This window comes from Cebus imitator, unplaced genomic scaffold (assembly GCF_001604975.1).
Source record: "Cebus imitator isolate Cc_AM_T3 unplaced genomic scaffold, Cebus_imitator-1.0 Scaffold45, whole genome shotgun sequence".
Classification (NCBI taxonomy): domain Eukaryota; kingdom Metazoa; phylum Chordata; class Mammalia; order Primates; family Cebidae; genus Cebus; species Cebus imitator.
The window spans coordinates 4,435,214-4,457,298 of NW_016107360.1; the positions used below are offsets into that span (position 1 = coordinate 4,435,214).

At 39.6% G+C, this 22,085-nt stretch overlaps 1 protein-coding gene across 1 annotated transcript in view; it reads right to left on the bottom strand.

Moving 5' to 3' along the window:
• TMEM196 (transmembrane protein 196) overlaps window positions 1-14,475 on the bottom strand; it is a 352,479-nt gene extending 338,004 nt beyond the window's left edge. The window contains exon 1 of the mRNA XM_037737896.1: window positions 14,121-14,475. The gene's annotated coding sequence lies outside the window, so the exon portion shown is untranslated. The remainder of the gene's footprint in view (window positions 1-14,120) is intronic.
• Between the last annotated feature and the right edge of the window lie 7,610 nt (window positions 14,476-22,085).

The window sequence follows — 22,085 nt, forward strand, 5'->3', positions numbered from 1 at the left end:
AATGGTAAGAATTAAAAAGTATTTTCATGTAATACATGAAATCATCTAATAGGATAGCACCTATTATATGAAATTTTAGACTTTTAATTTATGTCATACACACAAAGTACCTTTTAAGTCTGAAAAATAAATGGCAACAATTGTGCTATCCTTAAATATTCTATAATAAAACAAGAGAAGCTTGTCCAAAAGTAATAAGCTCCCACAGGACAGTTTTTCTTACTCTAAATTGTAAATGGACTGAACATTAAAAATAGTTTCCATATAAGTGTTAAAGAAAAATAAAAACATGTTTTCAATTGTGAATAATTAAAATGATAAAAGGTGAAAGAAGGACAATATAATCACATCGCATATATTCAATTTGATTTTTCCACATTATACAATTCCAACACTCTACAAAAACAATATGAATATGATACTACCCTGAATCTTCTTATAGCAGGCAGGGTTCTGAGATGGCACCCAGGATTCCATGCCCTGGCATATGCTCCCTCTATTACACTCCCCACCTCATCCTTTGACCATGGGAGGCACAGTGAACACGCTGGAATTCACTCTGATGATTATAAAGTTATATGACAAATGGATCACACCATATGAAAAAGATGAAAAGATATGCGGATAAAATAAGGCCTCTAAACAATTGCTTTGAGATAATCAAAAGGGAAAATGTCCTGGGTAGGTCTGGCCTAATCAAGGGAGACTTTAAAAGGGACCGTACCTTCCTGAAGGAAGAAATACGAAGAATGAAAAGATTTTCTTGCTGACCCTGAAGAGCAAATAACATCCATGTTGGGAGCAGATGGAGCCATGTGGCAGTGGCCTGAGGCAGTCACTAGTTGCTGAGAACAGTCCTAAGGCAATAGCTAGCAAGAAAATGATGACCTAAACACACATCTGCAAGGAAGTGAATTCTGCCAATAACCGGAATTAGCTTGGAATAGGATTCTGAGCTTCAAAGGATAAAACAGCCTACCTAATACTTTGATTGTTTTGTGAAACTGTTAGAGGCCAACTACTCCAGGCCCAGACTTCTGATGTCCAGAAACAATGAGATAATAAATGGGTATTGTTTTATGCAACTAAGTCTGATAATTTATTACACAGTAATAAAAAACAAATACGCTGGTGAACTAGAAATCAAGTGTGTCCTTTAGCTTTCTCCTAAACTTAGAGCAATGTAAAGGCTCTTAGGATAATAAAGAAACAAATACTTCTCTCTGAAGTGTCTGAAAAAAATTTAAACTGATAATTTCTGTCGCTTGGTATTCTTTTAAAACCAACAATCTAAAATAAATTTGAATGAATTATTTTCTGAAAGCAGGAGGCAAGATAAAAAATGTTGCAATTTCAGTTTGAAAATTTACTTTGAAAACAAAAATGTGAAATGTAGAGTGATAAGCCTATTTTCTCTATTTCCGTGATAACTTTTTCTTGTACATGTTACAGTGGTGATAGATCCTGGTGCTAGGCATTCATTACCCATTATTACACAGGAAAAAATGAGGATGCTAAGTAAAGGAGCACAATTTGAATAAATACTTCTAAATGCATGCAAAGGAGAAGTAAGACACCAACATGTTTTCATCCTTATCCTATGCTTGCCACTGTGCTAATTGATTTGCATGTATCATTATATCCTGTATTGCCTACAAAAATTCTGAAAGGTAGATACTTTAGAGTGTCAAGTTTTTGAAACTCAATGATTCAAGCAATTTGTGTAATTGTATCAAGCTAGTAAATGGCAGAGCTAAAATTCTAACCCTGGTTAATCTGACTCAAAAGTTTACTACCACACTTAGTTGGTTTAAAATCAAGTACATAATTCTTCACTCATCCACAAGGCTGAAATCATCACAATTGTGGACTACAGCATCCCGATAAACGGTGTGTGAAGGGACAACTGGAGGGCAGAGGCAAAGGCAGTGTTTTGAAAGATACATAAGCAAAGGATAACAAGGTAAAGAGATGTTCATTGACAGCAGTCAGAGTGCAAATCCCCTTCCCAGATGGTCCAGAAATCTATGAAGGGACTGGTTGCTCTGGTTTTTAAATGTCTAAGACAATTCTCAAAACTTTCAGTTGAACTTTGAAAGTAGTCTCAGAGTTTGAGAAATATGCTATAAAATAACCAGATACATATATCATCTGTGAGTCTTCATTGCACAAAAGTTAGTGTGAATCACTATTTATGTAGTTAATTGCTTTGCTCCAAAATAGACACTGTGAGCTGAGATCCCTCTTTCTTCTTCCTAAGAAAGTGATATCTCTCCGGGCTCCTGTGTTACTGATTATAATCGATAGTCTTTCTTTCCCCTCCCAAACCCTGATGAAGTCATTTAAATTATCATTCACAAAAGGACATTTCTGAGAGTAAAGTAATACCTTATTATTAATTTTACTGGGATTATCTCAGACACACTGGTATATAAGGTAATCCTATTTCTATCCATTTTATTCTCTCACTCTCATTTAACTTGTTCCCCATCAATTTTGAGTATTCCAGCTACTTGATTTTTTCTATTTTCCTAGCTTATCATTTTTATTTATACTTTTTATGCTTTTCTTGTCTCTTTCACCTGTGCCCTAACAATCGACTATATCAACCATACTTTCATCAACAGTCTATGATCTCTTAAATTCTTTACCTACCCAACCTGCTAAACCCAACCTGGATATAATCTACAATTTGTTTTGTTTTTGTATTGTGTTCAAAATTATTAGTCCAAAGTTATTGGTCACTAATGAGAAAAAGGTTTTAGTTTAAACTGATAACTTTGTGAAGGTTTATTCTATTCATCTTCACCTTAGTCTTCTTACTACTGCAATCAATTTAGTAATTCTTGTGTACTCCATATTGGAAATCCCACTGGTGTTATTTTCGGCTTTTCCCATTCTACTCACGTTCCCATATTCACTATTTCCTCCTTCATAAACAGCAGGTGTTTTTCTACCTACTTTGATGAGAAGATAGGTAATATTTTACAGGTGATTTCTTCATCTGCCTTCCCAGAACTTTAGAAGTGCAATGCTGCACTGATTTTTTAAAATTCAAAAAGTTACAAAACATGCTACTTGCCCAAGTGAAAAATTAGAAAGATACTATACCTCCTATTCCCCTGATTTCATGTGTCCTAGTCCACTTTCCTGAGGCCATCGGTGTTAATATTTACCAATCTTATATGACTCTCCCTACAAGTTGTTCCTTACCAACACATGTATACATTAAACTGTATACATCTCTATATTTCTTTTAATCAAACAGAATCACATTACAAACAGTACTCTGAATCTATTTTTGACTTAAGACATCTTTCTCTAAATATATAAAAATATTATAATGAACATACAAACACACACACTCACATACACAGAGTTTATAAAGGCAATGGTATAAGGTGCTGGGGCATGTAGGGCCATACTTTATTTTTTTTTATATTCCCCTCTATCTTTCATTTTTCTCATTCCTCTGCCTGCATCATCCCCCAATTCTCATCTGACTTTTGGTAACTTATGTAAACAACGAAGCAAGGTTATCCACAAATTTCACCAACTGTATAAATATATGTTATCAAAATGCTCTCTCTCTACACACACATACACACACATACACTCTCTCTCTCTCCGACTCTCTCTCTCTCTCACACACACACACTCCCTCTCTCTCTCTCACACACACACACACACATACACATGCAGAGATGTATATAAAAAGATGGTAAACAAAGTTTTCTCTGGGATACCAAAATACGATAGATATAAAATGTCAAGATGAAGGATAGATATCCTGAGGAAATTTTAAAGTTAAAGGGCTAATATAATATATCCCTAAAAAACAAGTAGTCTCTAAAAAGTAAAGTGTGTGGAAATTGGAAAATGGTTTACAAAGAAATTTCTTTTGCAAGAGAATGGCATGAGGTGACAGAAGACCACCTCATAACTCTAAGTTATGACTAAAACAGCACCACACAGGGAGCATCATACTTGTTCTCTGAAGTTGAGCAATGAAGGGGACTGGTGTGTGACTCATACTGAAGGGAACTAAAAGTAGCCTGGGGCAGCAAAGAAAGCCACTGTGGTCCTCTCCAATGGTGAACAGAGCACAGGGTGCATGTGAAACCTACAGAAGAGAGGGTAGACTTGGTGTCGTTTTGGCTTCTGTCAGCAAGTTATTGAAAAGGCAATGGCTTTCCAACAGTGTCCTGTAAGCTGATATAAAACTTGTGAATGGTAGTAAAGGCCACAGTGGAAGAGCATGTCTCTCCCTTGAAAAGTAAGATGTTGTCTAAGGAGACCACACAGGAGCCCCTGAAAAGCCCATCAAAATGCTCTAGAGAGAAAGAGTCAGATTTATATATCTACCAGGCCCATAGAGTACAAAGCTACCCTATGACATTATCTATCAAATACAAACTTTCTTCTGCCTTTCTTTTCCCCATTCCTATGGAGCTACCTGCATAGGTCAGTAGAAGCAGCTAGCTAATGAGAAATAAAATGAGACAAGAAAGAAGCAGCCAGCCACAGATGCAGATCATGCCTGCTAAGAGAAGTATCAATAATACTATAAATTTGAGACAATGTTTGCCTTAAAGTGACCTTATGGAGAATGTGTAAGTTTTCATGCAGGGATATGAGAAGGATTTCCCAGAATTAATTTCTTCTAAAGAGATATTAAAATATTAAAATAAAATTAGATTCTGGTTATATCCCATGAATCATTCTTTTTCTTGCTACTTAGCTACATATATACCCATTTTATTTGTAAATAAATGTTTATTAAGCACTATTTGCTACCAGGAGGTATTCTAGGCTCAAGGAACAAATATATTAGTGAAACCAAATAAAGATCTGCAGCCTTCAGGAATGCAAATTCTAATGAAAGGAGGCAAATAGTAAGCATAATAAAATTGTAAATCAGGTAATATGTTATATGCTGTTATGTTCCATGGTAATAGGTGCCATGCAAATACAGTGTAGGGTAGGAATGGTTAAAAATTCTGTGATGTAAAAGGCAAGAAATATTTTTAAATAGGGTATTCAGGGTGGGCTTCATTATAAATGAGGTATTTGAGCAAAGTCTCAAAAGGGGTAATGGAGAGAGGTATCTGGGAGAAGGGTGGTCCTGAAGGAGAAAATAGCCCAGCAAAAGTCCCAAGATGACATGAATAACAAAACTGAAAAATTACAAAGTGCTGGTATCACTGAGAAAACTGAGCAAGAGGATGAGTAAAAAGAGATAAGAACAGAAGACTTAATTGGCAAAAGCAACAGAAAGGATGAGATGGCAAAAAGCAGATGGTGAAAGCTGCACATAGAGACAACACCAGTTTTGTTTTGGACATGTTGGTTTGTGATGTCTATTACACGTCCAATACAGACGTCAAGTGGGCATTTGGCTTTTGATTACAGATTTGGCCAGAGACATAAATTTGAGAATCAGTAGTGATTAGAAGGAATGAGATCATCAAGAGAATGGGTATAGGTAGAGAAGAAGGTGGATGAACTTGGGAACACTTCAGGATAAGTAAAGTTCTTTGTCTTTGAGCAAAGACAAAGAACGAGCAAATGGACTGTTAAGGAATTGGCGTTGCGAGAGGAGGAAAACCAAACTTGTGTGGTGTCCTGGAAGACAGGTGAAGAAAGGGTGTTGGGAAGAAGGTAATTGCTTCTGTTAAGAGGGTAATGAAGAGGGTAATTCCTTATGTAAAGTGTTACTAAAAGGTATAAAATATAGACAGTGAATTAAGTACCGAATTTAGCAATATGAAAATTTAGCCAAAGATCCTAGTAGAGTAGCAGAGCACAAAAATCCTGATTAAGTTAGAGAATTTAGAAGAGAAGAAATCTGAAACAGAGAGTATATCTAAACAGGGTTGAAGCTCACAGGGGAAGTGGAACAAAGATGTTTTTAATATGGGAGAAATAACAGCATGTCTGGGTGCTGAAGGGAATGATACAGCTGACAGTGAAGTATAGTATAGGAGAGAGAAGAAACTTTATAGAGATGCATCATTAAATTAGCTAGAAAAGATGTGTCCTATAGCACAAGTAGAAAGACAACCTTTAGAGGTAGTATCTATAGTAACGTAAACCAAAAATAAAATTGTAAGCCCTCTTACTAACTGTATGGACTCGGGCAAGGACATTCCAAAGTTAACCTGAAAAGGTAGTTCGGGCTATAATGGGAAGGCAGAGTTGGACATGTCTCAGTTTACCCTCCTCCCTTTGGAACTGAGGCACAGTTAACCAGCATTAATACTTTTTAATATTAAATAATAAATAGACTTTAAGTTAATTAAATAATATTAATCAACTTTAAGATAGGCAAAACAAACTCTTTGTAGCTAAAATACCAAGATGACAGATAGCAGGCCCTGAAAGAAATAAAAGAATTTTACCTCTAGGCCAGGCATAGTGGCTCATGCCTGTAATACCAGCACTTTGGAAGACCGAGGCAGGTGGATTATGAGGTCAGGGATTCAAGACCAGCCTGGCCAACATGGTGAAACTCTGTCTCTACCAAAATTACAAAAAGGTAGCCGGGTATGGTGGCAGGTGCCTGTAATCCCAGCTACTTGGGAGGCTGAGGCAGGAGAATTGCTTGAATTTGGAAAGCAGAGGTTATAGTGAGCTGAAATTGCACCACTGCAATCCAGCCTGGGTGACAGAGCAAAACTGTCTCCAAAAAAAAAAAAAAAAAAAAAAAAAAAAGAGGGAAAAAAAAAAAAAAAGGGAAAAAAAAAAAAAAAAAAAAAAAAAAAAAGGCTGGGGGGAGGTGGGGAAAAAGGTGGCTGAATAGACACAACTCCAGTGCACAACACCCAATGAGAGAGATGCAGAAATCGGGAGATTTCCTAGCTCCAACCAAGGTATCAGGTGCATTTCAACAGGGCTGGTCGGAAGGTGAGCAAAGCCCAGACAAAGCAGACCCAGGCGGGGAGGGGTGCTGCTTCACGTGGAAAGTGCATCTCACCAGTGAGTCGGAGGCTTCCCCTCCAGCACCGCAGTCCAGATACAGTGCTTCCCCACAAACCTCAGCAATACATAGAACAGGAGATCTTTGCCAGTCAAGTACCGGGAATTACAAGTGCAGAGGCGAATAATAATCCAAGACAGTGTCCCAGATTGTTGCACAGATCTAAGCAAATGCGTAAGCCCATAAGCCACTGGGAGAGCCTGTGGACTGAGCTATCACCCCCTCCCCCTGCCCGGAGAGAGAAGGAGCTGAAACTGGGGAGACAGAGCGTGCAGCTGGGCGGGTCCCTACCCTCCCCCACAAACCCCAGAGGGCTGAGGCACTAACTCTGGCAGGTTGCACAGCCAGAGCCTCAGTTTGAGCTGAACCCTGAATGATCCAGCTCCATGGAGGAAAGGCACAACCCACCATTAAAAGAGGCGGGACTAGGCTTCATGTTTTAACAAAAAACACAGGAAGCCTAAGTAGCAAAGGGATGGTGTTCTTGACTACCCAGCAGTACCTACAGGTCAGCGGAAGAGGCAGGCCTAACCTCCCAGTATAAATAAAAAAGACACAGGAAGCCTACCTAGTAATCTGAAGGAGTCCCTGGAAACCTAGTAGTGCCTCCACAGGCAGACAAGTGACCTCATCAAGCAGCTCCCTGGGATCAGAGCCAGGTAAATCCATGAAGACGGGAAAAAACAGCACAAAAAAGATGAAACCATCAAAGACCAGAACACCTGTTCTGCTTCAAGGGATCAAAACTCCTCATCAACACGGGAACACAATATGACCAATGGAACAGAACAGAACAGAGGACTTGGAAGCAACCCCACACATCTACAACCATCTGATCTTGGACAAATCTGACATAAACAAGCAATGGAGAAAGGACTCCATGTTTGATAAATGGTGTTAGGAAAACTGACTAGCAATGTGTAGAAAGCAGAAACTGGACCCCTTCCTGTCACCTTACACTAAAATTAACTCTAGATTGATTAAAGATTTAAACATAAAATGTAACACCATAAAAATTCTAGAAGAAAACATAGGCAAAACCATCCAGGACATAGGCATAGGCAAGGGCTTCATGACTAAGACACCAAAAGCAATGACAACAAAAGCCAAAATAGACAAATGAGATCTAATTAAACTCCAGAGCTTCTGTACAGCAAAAGAAATAATCATTAATGCAAACCAACAACCAAAAGAATGGGAAAAATTTTTGGCATCTATCCATCTGACAAAGGATTAATATACAGAATCTACAAATAACTAATATATATAAGAAAAAACAAACCCATTCAAAAGTGGGCAAAGGATATGAACAGATACTTTTAAAAAAAGAAGACATACATGAGGCCAAAAAATATATGAAAAAATGTTCATGATCACTGGTCATTAGAGAAATGCAAATCAAAACCACATTAAGGTATCATCTCAAGCCAGTTAGAAAGGCAATCATTAAAAAATCTGCAGACAACAGATGCTGAAGAGAATGTGGAAAAATAGAAAAACTTTTACACTGTTGGTGGAAATATAAATTAGTTCAAGTATTGTGGAAGACAGTGTGGCAATTTCTCAAGGATCTAGAAATAGAAATTCCATTTTACCCAGCAATCCCATTACTGAGTATATACCCAAAGGACTATAAATCGTTCTATTATAAAGACACATTTACACGTATGTTCATTGAGGCACTGTGTACAATAGCAAAGACCTGGAACCAACCCAAATGCCCACCGGTGATAGACTGGACAAAGAAAATGTGGCACATATACACCATGGAATACTATGCAGCCATAAATAACAATGAGTTCATGTCCTTTGTAGGGACTTGGATGAATCTGGAAACCATCATTCTCAGCAAACTGACACAAGAACAGAAAACCAAACACTGCATGTTCTCACTCATAGGTAGGTGTTGAATAATGGGAACATGTGGACTTAGGGAGAGGAGCATCACACACTGGGGGCAGTTGGGGGAGGGGTTAGGGGAGAGACAGTGGGGGGGACGGGGGGAGGGATAACATGGGGAGAAATGCCGGATATAGATGAAGGGGGAATGGGGAATAGAGGCAACAAACCACCTGGTTATATGTGCACCTATGCAACAACTCTGCATGACCTGCACATGTACCCCAGAACCTAAACTAAAATTAAAAAAAAGAGAAAAGACTTAAAAAATTTTTACCTATATATATATTTGTTTATTTATCACATTTGGCTCAGAATAAATCCCTTCAAATATTTGGCAGAGTTGGACTCTTTTCATTGGCACTAAGAAGTAGGAAGGTAAATTAAAGGACTGCAATTCTCCTTTTACTTAATTTGTCCTTTTGACCAAATTGCTTTTTATTTCTATAATGGAAGACATACATTATTTTCCATGCAATTCATAGTTACTTTTTATTGTTGATACTAATGCTTAATGAAAAAAAAATACCCTGCCAGATGCTGTAGATCATACTTGTGATCCTAAGATTTGGGGGGACCAAAGCAACAGGATCACTTGAGCCTAGGAGTTTGAGAACAGTCTGGGAAACATAGTGATATCCTGTCTCTACAAAATATGTTTCTAAAAATTAGGCAGGTATGATGGTGCATTCCCGTAGTCTCAGCTACTTGTGAGGCTGAGGTGGGAGGATCGCTTAAGCCAGGTGTTGGAGGCTGCAGTGAGCACTGCACTGCAGCCTGGGTGACAGAGTGAGACCCTGTCTTAAAAACAGCAACAAAAACCGAACAAAAACACCATAATGCATTTGAAACTGTGATACGAAGCATTTTCAACACCAAAATGCGCTACTCCCCAGCGATGTCCCACCCATGAGATCACACCTTTAGTGCCACCCATAAGATGAATACTGTAACTGTACCCCCACTTCTAGCTCTAGGGAATCCTTTTACTTCTACTTTCTCATCATGAGTCTAATCCAACTTTCAAATTTTACTAAAGTAACTTGACCCTTTCAATTCTAAACTATTATTTGAATCTCCCCACACAATTTGTCTCTTCTATTTCAAGATCCTTTATTTTGGTTGCTTACTGTAAACTCCTAGGCATCAGTCACCATTTCTATTATGTCTACTGAGATGTCATCGGACACTGTATAGCCCCTTGATTACCACTGTTTTTTCTATTTGCTCTTTATCTCTCTCCACCTTGACTATTCCGATTTATCTGCTCTCTTTTCTATTTTCTCAGATTGGATAAATACTAATACATTTTCTAAAAATGTGTATGTCTGTAAATAATCTTTACTTCACCTTGGCAGATGGACGTGGCATAGGACTCTTTCTCCCAGTAGTCTATATGTAAGATCTCAATGTTCGTTGCAATGTTAGATACTTATTAGAAACACGTGGGAAGTTAAAAATGCCAATTGTTAGACCACCCCCGGAGATTCTGATTTAATTCATCTGGGGTGGAGCCCATCAGCAGCATTTCTAAAGCTCCTCAGCTGATTCTAACATGCAGCCCAGATTGAGATCTCGTGGGTGTTATTTTACTCTGATGCTATTCTGCTTTGACTTTCATTCTATTGTGGCCCAGAGTGGGAGATGAGCAGCCCGATACCAGTCTTATATGCCTGCCTTCATAATGTACTTGTTCTTTCTAAGTGGAAGCTTTTAATATTTTATCTTCATGTCTGAAATTCAGAATTTTTACCTTACTAAGGTGTGAGTCATTTTGTTATAAATCCTGACTAGAACTTGTAAAGTCCTTTTAACTGGTCTTTAACACACAGGGAAATTCTTCTCTGTTATTTAATTAGTGTCTTAACCCAATCTCTCCTTTTTCTCTTTCTGGAACTCCTATTTTCCCTAATGTCATGCAACTATTTCCTCCCTGTGTATTTTACACTGTGATATTTTCTCCACTTTTTTTTCTGTACTAATTCAGTAATAAACAGTGAACATCTTCTCTTTCTATTGCTGTAGTAAACTTTTAAACTTGAAAATGGTGTTGTTTATGTTCTATAAAGTTAATTCAGGCTATGCTTGAATATTTTAAAATGCTTTCTGTCATCTGTGTTTTCAAATTTTCATAAGGTATGCCATATCAGGAGCCTGGTTTGAGAGTCCTATCAGTTCTGTCTCTCTCATTTGGCTGGTCCTCATTAGGTGAGTTGTAATTTTCCGGGTTTTATTGCAGCTAAAAACCAGCTGCTAGGGAACGCTAAATGGCAGCAGTCTCACGGCTGGTGGCTTCTGTTCATGTGAGCTGACACTGTGGCACCTCCCAGGCTGTCCTCCTCTGTGGTGGAAAGTCTTCCTGCTCCCTAGTGTCCATTAGTCTCCAATCCTCAGGAATAGGAAACTTGGCCTACCTTTCCAGCTACACTTCTTCATGGAAAGTCAAAAAACCCCAAGTGCACTACATTGAGCTTCTTGAATTCTTTATATTCACTGTCACTGCCATCCACACCCTCAAAGCAGGATAACTCTAAAATAAGTAGAGGATTTAAAGCCTTCAGGTATTCATCATGGGCTTTCTAACTGGTTACTGCCTTTTTTTTTTTTTTTTTTCCAAGTTGGGAGTGAAGATAGTATTGCATCAGTTTCATCTGTCAGGGCTCTAAGATCCTAAAACCCACACTCTTCATTCCTCACCTGCGTTGTAGCAGTAGCTCTCCATAGGAAGGATAGAGGGGTTGGAATCAAAACTAGAGGAAATGAGATTCACTAGGTACATATTTTAGCAAGAGGCTCTGCTTTCTATGTTCTAGGATTTTAAGAAAATGACTTGTCTGGTTTTATTCTATAATACTCTGCACCAGGGTTCTCACTTAAAGAACTTTTAGTTCCCACCGGGCCTGTTTACCAGATTTTTGTAATAGCCACAGTAAATAGCATCAGTGTAAATACAATGCTATGGCTTACAGAATATCTTCTTCCAGATAATCAGATACAATTGATTTGTGGTATCCAAGCAACTCTCCTGCTTCAGCCTTCCAAATAGCTGGGATTACAGGTGCCCACCACAATACCCAGCTAATTTTGGTATTTTTAGTAGAGGCATGTTTCACTGTGTTGGCCAGGCTGATCTCAAACTCCTGACCTCGTGATCCGCCTGCCTCTGCTTACCAAAGTGCTGGGATTACAAGGGTCAGTCACTGTACCTGGCCTTGATATTATTTTTAAAGATCTCCATGTAGTTCTAATATATAGAGGGTTGAGAACCACTGATATAAATGAAAAAGGGCTCACACTATCAGATCTTTTACAACTATTTTATATAGCAGTATTTGTCAAGGTGTGGTTTGAGAGTAAGGTAAATCACAACAGTTGGAGTGTTATTTAAAATACAAATCTTGAGATGTTGTCAGCGAGATGGTGGAGTAGGGTGTCACCTGCTGGTATCCTACCACCACAATTACAATTCTACATCCACCTACAAACAAGTCTCTTATGGGAGCCTTGGGATTCAGGTAGGAGGTTGTAAAATGCTAGTGGAGCCCAAGACCTAGGAAGGTTGTTTTGAGAGTGCAGACCCACACCCAGGTGGCTGATCTGCTAATCACACTCCTAGGTTCAAATTTGGAAAGGGCCCTAGTTCCTGAAAGGCTTTGCTACAGCCTTATTTGTCCTTGAGGCTACAACCAAAACTATCCGCCATGAGGTCCAGGAGGAATCATGCACAGTAGTGCCTTGGCAGATTGACTTGTTTGCCTGCTAACATTGGTCTTGACAGGGCACTCAAAAGTTACCTTATAACTTAACTCTAGCTCACCTCAGCTAAGCTTCCAGCTTAGTGCTGCTCACACAAGGACTCACAGGGAGACCTGTCCATCCGAGTCAACAGACAGGATTGCCAGCCTCTGTCGTACAGCAGATTCTGAAAAGGCCCATTTCCAGCTCCAGTCCCTCTTGCTGCAGCCATGGAGTTTTACCTCACATGCTCAGTAAACTTCTGGAAAATGTACCTAGACAGACCTACCAGCCTCTATCCCACAGCAGTTCTGGAAAGGGCCCCTTGGGTGTTAGCCTCAGCCCCTTTCATCAGTGGTATGTGAGCAATAAGAAACTTCTGAGAGTCTTGCCCACCCATGCTACCTAGTTGAGTTTGCCCACATTGGTTGCACAGCAGATTCTGAAGTAGCCCTGAAACTCAGTTTCAGCTCCTCCCAGATGTGGTCTAGGAAAAGTTTTACATAGCCAGGACCCTGCTGGGAGACATGCCTGAGTCCCCCAAACTCAGGCCCTCAATGGATTGCCAAATGGAGCTGGATCTTGCTCCTATTATGCAGACTGGGAGCAGTTCTGTCCACCTGGAGACCAAAACGGAGGCATATCTAGGCAGCACCCCTACAGTCTGATACTCTGACCTCAGTCACATTGTGGATCTTGAAGCAACCCTGTAAACTGGCTACAGCCCTATAAATTATCTCTAGCTCTTCTCAACCACCATCTGAGAACATGCCTGCTCACCTAGAAATCCACTTAAAGACTAGATGGCTGAATAGAAACAGCTCTGGTCTGTAGCTTCCAGCAAGACAAATACAAAAGGCAAGTGACTTCTGCATTTCCAACTGAGGTACCCAGTTCATCCCCTTGGGACTGACTAAATGGCTGGCATGACCCACAGAGAGCAAGGAAAAGCAGTGTGGGGTAACGGTTCATCTGGGAACCACACAAGGCAAAGGGACCTCCCTCCCTGAACCAAGGGATGCAGTGAAGGACTGTACTACCCGCCCAGGGTACTATGCTTTTACCAGATTTTTGAAATCCATCGATCAGGAGATTCCCTCGTGGGTCTATATTACCAGGGCCTTGGGTCTCAACCACAAAACTGGGCAGACCCACAGTAGCTGCTTCCATTGTTGGGTGTTTGGGCAGGGCCTGAGCTGCAGGAAGCTTTACATATTTTGCCAGTACCTGGAACTTCAGTAAAGCAAGAGAACTGTCCACTCCCATGGAAAGGGGTCTGAAGCCAGGGAGCCAAATGGCCTCACTCAGCATTTCCCACTCCCATGGAACCCTGCAAGCTAAGACCCACTGTCTTGAAATCCCTGCTAGCTAGCACAGCAACCTGGAGTATAGCTAAGATGACCGAGCTCTTTCAGGGAGGGGCGACCACCATTACTGTGGTGCTAGTTGGTGGTTTTCCATGGTCAGTGCTAGGGATACTGGGAGGTTTGGACTGGGCAGTACTCACCCCAGTGCAACACAGTGGCTGTGGCAGTTTGTAGCCAGACTGCTTCTTTAGGTGGGACCCAGATTCATCCCTTCTCAATAGGCAGGACCTCCCTGCAGGAATTCCATCAACTCTAGTTACGGGCTTACAGACAGAGACCTTATCTTCCTAAGACAGAACACCTTGGAGAGAGGCGGCTATGAGTCTCAGGTTCAGTGGACTTAATCTTTCTTGCCTTCTTGCTCTGAAGAGTTCAGCTGATCCAGATGAGGAGGATTACCCCAGCACAGTGCACCAGCTCTGCAAAGGGACAGTCAGACTGCTTCCTTAAGCGGATCCCTGATCCCATGGCTCCTGACTGGGTGAAACCTCCCAACAGGAGGTGCAAGACATCTCATACAGGAGAGTTCCAGCTGGCATCAGGTTGGTGCCTCTCTGAGACAAAGCTTCCAGAGGAAAGAGCAGGCAGCAATCTTTGCTATTCTGCAGCCGCCATTGGTGATACCCAGGTGAAAAGGGTCTGCTGATACCCAGGTGAAATAAAAAAGGTCTGATAATACCCAGGTGAAAAGGTCTACAAATTTCATCAGGCCTGCAGAGGAGGGGACTGACTGTTAGAAAACAAACAAACGGAAAGCAACCACAACAACATTGACAAAAATGACCTCACAGAAACCCCAACCAAAGGTCAACAGCCTCAAAGATCAAAGGTAGATAACATCCATGAAGGCAGATAAAATCCATTAAGATGAAAAAAACAAACAAACAAAAAAAGCAAAAACGCTGAGAACTCCAAAAGCCAGAATGCCTCTTCTCTAAATGATCGCAACACTTCTCCACCAACGGCACAGTATGGAGCTGAGACAGATAGATTAATTGACAGAGGCAGGCTTCAGAAAGTGAGTAATAACAAACTTTGCTGAGCTAAAGGATTGTGTTTTAACCCAATGCCAAGAAGCTAAGAACCATGATAAAAGATTACAGGAGCTGTTAATTAGAATAACCAGTTTAGAGAGGAATATAAATGACCTGATGGATCTGAAAAACACAGCACAAGAACTTCATGATGTAAACACAAGTATCAATAGCTGAATCGACCAAGCAGAAGGGAATATATCAGAGCTTGAAGACTATCTTGCTGCAATAAGGCAGGCAGATAAGATTAGAGAAAAAAAAATGTAAAAGAATGAAGAAAGCCTCTGAGAACTATGCCACTATGTAAAGAGACCAAATCTACAGTGGATTGGGGTATCTGAAAGAGATGAGGAAAATGGAATCAAGTTGGAAAACTTCAAGATATCATCCAGGAGAACTTCCCCAACCTAGCAAGACAGTCCAACATTCAAATTCAGGAAATCCAGAGAAACCCAATAGGATACTTCATGAGAAGACCTACCCCAAGACACATAATCATCAGATTCTCAAGGTCAAAATGAAAGAAAGAATGCAGTGTCAATAGACAAAGAAAAGATCTTTGATAAAATTCAACATCCCTTATGTTAAAAACTCAATAAACTAGATAATGAAGGACATACCTCAAAATAATAAGAGCCAGTTATTAAAAACCCATAGCCTATATCATACAGAATGGGCAAAAGCTGGAAGCATACCCCTTGAAAACTGGCACAAGATAAGGATGCCCTCTCTTGCGACTCTTATTCAACATAGTTATTGGAAGTTCTGGCCATGGCAATCAGGCAAGACAAAGAAATAAAGGTATGCAAATAGGAAGAAAGAAAGTCAAATTGTCTTTGTTTGCAGATGGCATGATCCTGGATCTAGAAAACCCCATCAGCTCAGCCCAAAAGCTTCTTAGGCTGATAAGTAATTTCAGCAAAGTCTCAAGACATAAAAGCAACATACAGAAATTACAAGCATTCCTACACATCAACAACAGACAAGCAGAAAGCCAAATCCTGAATGAGCTCCCATTCACAATTGCCACAAAAGAATAAAATACCTAGGAATACAGCTAATAAGGGAAATGAAAGACATCTTCAAAGACATCTACAAACCACTGCTCAAGGAAATCAGAGAGAACAAAAACAAATGGAAAAACATTCCATGCTCGCGAATGTGAAGAATCAATATTGTGAAAATGCTCATACTAGCAAAGGCAATTTATAGAGTCAATGATATTCTCATTAAACTACCACTGACATTCCTTGCAGAATTAGAAAAAACTATTTTAAAATTTACATGGAACATAAAATGAGCTCATATAGCCAAGACAATCCTAAGCAAAAAGAAAAAAAGCTGAAGGCATCATGCTACTGGACTTCAAACTATACTACAAGGCTACAGTAACCAAAACAGCTTGGTCTGGTACAAAAACAAGCTTATAGACCAATGTAACAAAATAGGGAACTCAGAAATAAAACCACACATCTACAACCATCTGATCTTCAACAAACCTGACAAAAATAAGCAATGGGGAAATTATTCCCTATTTAACAAACGGTGCTGGGAAAACTGGCTAGCCGTATGTAGAAAATTAAAACTGGCCCCTTTTCTTATACCTTACAGAAAAATTAACTCAAGATGAATTAAAGACTTAAATGTAAAACCCAAACGCTAAAAACCCTAGAAGAAAATCTAGGCAATACCATTCAGGATATAGGCATGGGCAAAGACTTCATGACTAAAAAACAAAAAGCAATTGCAACAAAGGCAAAAATTGACACATAAGATCTAATTAAATGAAAGAGCTTCTGCACAGCAAAACAAACTACCATCAGAGTGAACAGACAACTTACAGAATGGGAGAAAATATTTGCAATCTATCTAACTGACAAAGGTCTAATATCTAGAATCTACAAGGAACTTAAGCAAGTTTACATGAAAAAAAAAACCCATTAAAAACTGGGCAAATTATATGAACAGATGTTTGTCAAAAAAAGTCATACATTTGGCCAATAAACATATGAAAAAAAAAAGCTCAATATCACTGATCATTAGAAAAATGCAAATCAAAACCACAATGAAACATCATCTCACTCCAGTCAGAATGGTGATTATTAAAAAGTCAAGAAACAACAGATGCTCATGAGGTTGCACAGAAATAAAAATGCTTTTACACTGTTGGTGAAAACGTAAATAAGTTCAACCATTGTGGAAGACAGAAGATTGATATTGGGAATGACAATTTGACCCAGCAATTCCATTACTGGGTGTGTTAGTCTGTTTTCATGCTACTGGTAAAGATATCCAAGATGGAGAAGAAAAGAGGTTTAATTGGACTTACATTTCTACATGGCTGGAGAGGCCTCAGAATCATGGTAGGAGGTGAAAGGCATTTCTTACATGGCAGTGGTAAGAGAAAATGAGGAAGATGCAAAAGCTGAAACCCCTGATAAAACAATCACATCTCATGAGACGTAGTCACTACCATGAGAACCGTACGGGGGAAACCACCTCCATGATTCAAATGATCACCCACTGGGTCCCTCCCACAACACATGGAAATTATGGGAATAGAATTCAAGATGAGATTTGGGTGGGGACACAGAGCCAAACCATATCACTGGGTATATATCCAAAGGAATGTAAATAATTCCATTATAAAGAAACACGCATGCCTATGTTCACTGCAGCACTATTCACAATAGCAAAGACAAAGAATCAACCCAAATGCTCATCAATGATAAACTGGATAAAGAAAATATGGTACATATACACTATGCAATAGTATGCAGCCATAAAAAGGAAAGGTGGTGTGGGGGCTGGTGGGGGAGAATTAGGAAAAAGAGGTAACCCATGCTGGGCTGAACACCTCATTGATGGGTTAATAGGCCAGCAAACCACTAGGCACACATTTACCAATGTAACAAATCTACACATCCTGCACATGTACCCTGGAACTTACAAAAAGATAAAAATAAAAATCAGGCTTAGAAAAATAAATAAAAATTTAAAAAATAAGATCACACATAGAAACCTTAACTTGGTCAGGAGTAAAATGAATAAACACAAAGTCTCAAAAAGAAATGACCCCATTACATATATTCTAAGTGACTTTCTCCATTTGGAAGCCTCCTCTGAGGAGACATTTTTAAAATATTTTAAAAATAGCTTCTACAGTGTTTTTCCTAATTGCTAGGCTGAGACTTAATTTATGTCTCTGATTTTGCTCTTTGGGATGGAAGAAGGGGAAATAGAAATGATGATTAGTTGCAAAAGAACTACTTCCTCAAAGCCACAGCAGTGGGAGGGAAAAAGCAAATGCCTTCTGACTCCCTTTGAGGAGGAGATTTGCTCATCTTCCCTCTTTGGTTTTCTTGCTTGTGTCATTTGGCCCCAAACTGGGATGTTTTTACATTCATTTTGTTTTTAGAAAAGATATATCAAATCAAAATGTTTAAGCTGCCCTTCTGCTCTTGACATTAATAAAGCTGATGAAGACAAAAAAAGGAAAAAAAAAAGAGAGAAATCCATTGGAAGACATGTCTATCCATGACCCCACAGACAGTTCTGAAGATGTGTCTTGACTATAGATTTGAAACAACCAGGTGTCTCAGTTACAGCCCATCTCTGCCACAGACTTGAGCAATACAACTATCTCAAAGACCCATAGAGTGATCCAACAGGAGTCCTCCTAGAGGAAGCCACACTCATCAGCACATAATACATCAATGTACCTGGTGACAGGCGTTCTGACTGTGAACTCGGAGGCAGTCCTTTATCTCAGCACCAGCCCCGCAGACTGAGTTCCTGGGCACAATCCAGTTTACCTAGGAACCGGAAAGAACCCACAGTGACTAGAACCACTGGGAATGGTCCCACCAACTATAGGTTCTCCATTATGAACCTACTATTAGGCAAGTGACCTTGATCTACCTCCATTCAGCTGTGATCTCAGAGATAATTTATAATAAAGAACTACAATGAAAGAAAAACATCAGCAGCAAAATAACTGAAATGTGAGTAGAGAAGGGAGCTTAAAAACGCAAGATGACAGAGGCTAGCTAGATATATACAGTGAGCACAGCTGAGAGTGGAGAGGTGTGGAGTCCATCTGTGGATCACTGAACTAAAAGTCAGAAAAGAAGAGAACCCTCTGGGTATAAAACAGGTGGTAGAATTGGTTGGTTATCTCAAAATTCTTTTTCCCTTTATCATTTGATAAAGGTGGTTATCCTGCTTATCATTTTCATGCAAAAACCAATTGAGATAAATTATGGAAACCATTTAAAAGCACTGTCGTTTTGTCTGAAGCTAAAAAGAAAAACATAACAGCGAGAATTGAAGGTGGGGAAAGGGAAATGGGAAGTGTCCTTTTATACTCTCTTCCCAATTTTACCCCAGCCACCAATTCACAAGTACTAAAGTTTCTGTCCAAACACACCATGAATATTTATGGCATGGGAAACTGTCCACAATAGACCCGCTCTCCTGCATTTGGTGAAATTCTTCAGCTTCTCAAAGATCTACTTTGAATGTCACCCAATCTGTGAAGTCATTTTCTAATCCCCTTCAACATATCATCACTAATGCTCCTTTCTGTATTATCTGTTTCTTATATCCTAGTCATTTTTCTAGTACTCTTAGTTGAATATATGAGCACTTAGAGAGCAGAAAACAGGCATTCTTCATGATTGAATCTCAAATTCCTTACAGAGGGCCTGGGACATAAGATGCTCTGCTCAATAAATTATGACACCAGTTGAATTCATTTGGTCACTTCAATTTAAGGCAGGTTTGTTGTTCCTGCAATGCGACTTGACACCATGCTGTCTCTCTCTCTCATACCCTATTTACTAATTTTTATTTTGAGAAGGAAGAAAGAAAAAAGAAGAATCAAGGGAAGAGAAGGCAAGTGTGCTCTGAAGGTGTTTATAGATACTCTTGCCTTCCTAACGCTCATTCGTGTATTAGGCAACACAGAATATGTTATACTTAGGTAACAATTTAACCTCAACAAGATCAGAACCTTCACTAAATCAGTTGGTCTTTCTGACTCATGCAATGTGCCCAACATGGATAGGAGGAACGTTGCGTTCTACACGTTAGTCAGGAATCCAGAAATGACAGAAGCTCTGCCATCTTTCCATGCAACCATCTTAACATAAAGTTTCAGTATTTTCTTAAAAAATTGAAAAATAACGTGGATAATTTACATCTGATCTTAACTGCCTTTACCTGGAAGTTATAGATGTTACTTTCTCTCAAAATCCACTGTTAAAATTAATGGCAAGGCTCCAACTTAATTGCACGAGGTGCTTGATAGTTTTGCTATGTATGCAGAAGAAAAGAATTAGACATGATTAGCTCTAGTGATCTCTATCGCACAAATATTTATTATGCACTATGTGTTAAATACTGGGCCAGTAAACAGGAAAATAACTGTCAGACAAAACAAAAAGGAAATAGAGCTCTTTCACCTACATAACAACAAAAGCCCAAGTTTTCAGAGTCATATGAAACGCAAATATTACCCAGCATCAAGCTTTACAGGTCGTTAGCAAAGGTAATAAGAAAGGAGCATTAATGGTATATGCCACAGCACTATCAAGCATACCTCAGTCCATCAAAAGGAACCTCCTGTTTCTGGCACTGTGATGTGATTTCATTCTGGATTGGGGGGTGCTCACTCTGCATGGCTAGAGTTAGCATAGAGGAGCCTGTGAGTGCTGTGGTCTTTCTGTTTATGCATCAGCGTCACACAGTGTAGCTCTAGCCAGGTCATTAACTTGCATTCATCAGCACAGCTGTAGTTTAAATCTATAAATTACAGATATACCTACAACAATCAGGCCAGAAAGATCAGGTACATTCTGCCACAAGCATTCGTCGGTCAGTCATTGGGAGCTAATACATTTCAACAGTCAATATTTAGAAGGAGTTTGGGGTTAAAAGAAAAACACTTCAGGTATTCTCAAGTACTAAAGAATGAGTTACAGACCCACTGTCCACTGTCTCCTTTTAGCACCTGATCCAATCATTAGCCAAATAAGAGTAAACCTACTAGCAGTGAGTGCCCAAAGTGCATGGGCCACTCACTACTGTGGTACGTTTACTTTTGAAATTATCAGTCCCTGCCCCCATCCCCCAAAGTGCATGCTACTAGCTGGGTGGAGGCAGAAACTGACATCTCAGAGAAGTCAGAGACGATTCACATGAAAGAGTGGTGTTTGAACTGAGATCAGAAGGAAGAGCCAGAGCTACCTGGGTGGCAGAGGAAGCAGCATATGGAGAGGAAAGAAGCAGGCCTGTTTGAATAACTCAAAGAAATTAGTGAGACTGGACTACGAGGAGCAAAACAGGAGATGGGGGAGGGGAAGTGGTTTCAGACAGGCCTGACTGGCCCAAACCACGGGTGGGACAAGATAAATTAGGGATCTTTATCTCAGAAGCAAATATAAATATTGAACTAGTTTTAAGGAGGAAATTCAGAGAAACGTGATCATTGGAGGCAGTGAGCAAGTGGAAATAATGAAATGGGTTAGATAGCCACTGCAAACATCTTAGCAGAGAAGATGATCATGTGAATAATGGTGCTGTTGTGTTGATAAAGAAATGCGGTCTGATTCAAGAGATATTTAGGAGGAAAAAGTGACTGGAATTAGTAAGGGCTTGGATATGAAGGGAGAGTACAGAGTTATTAACCATATCTCTGAGACTTGTGCAACTGGATGATACTGTGCACCATAGAAAACGATACAAGCAAAACGGGTTCAGATCACTGTGGGAGAACAGTGAGAGCCCAAAGAGCAAATCCGTGGCTTCTGCACTCAGGCAAGCATGGCCTCGTTGTTGGCTGGCATTATCCAGAATGCCCCTGTGAGCAACAAATTATGAGCTGCATTGTAAACAAAGAATATGTGAAAAGAAATTGAAGGGTAATTTGGAGAATGGCATCCAAGTGCTCATACATAAGTGACAGAAATTAAATGACAGTAGGGAAATGGAGGCACCATTGTCGCATTTTTTATACCATATTTCTTAAAGCAGTTGGGAGCTACTGGAGAGAAAAAATGCAAGTGGGAT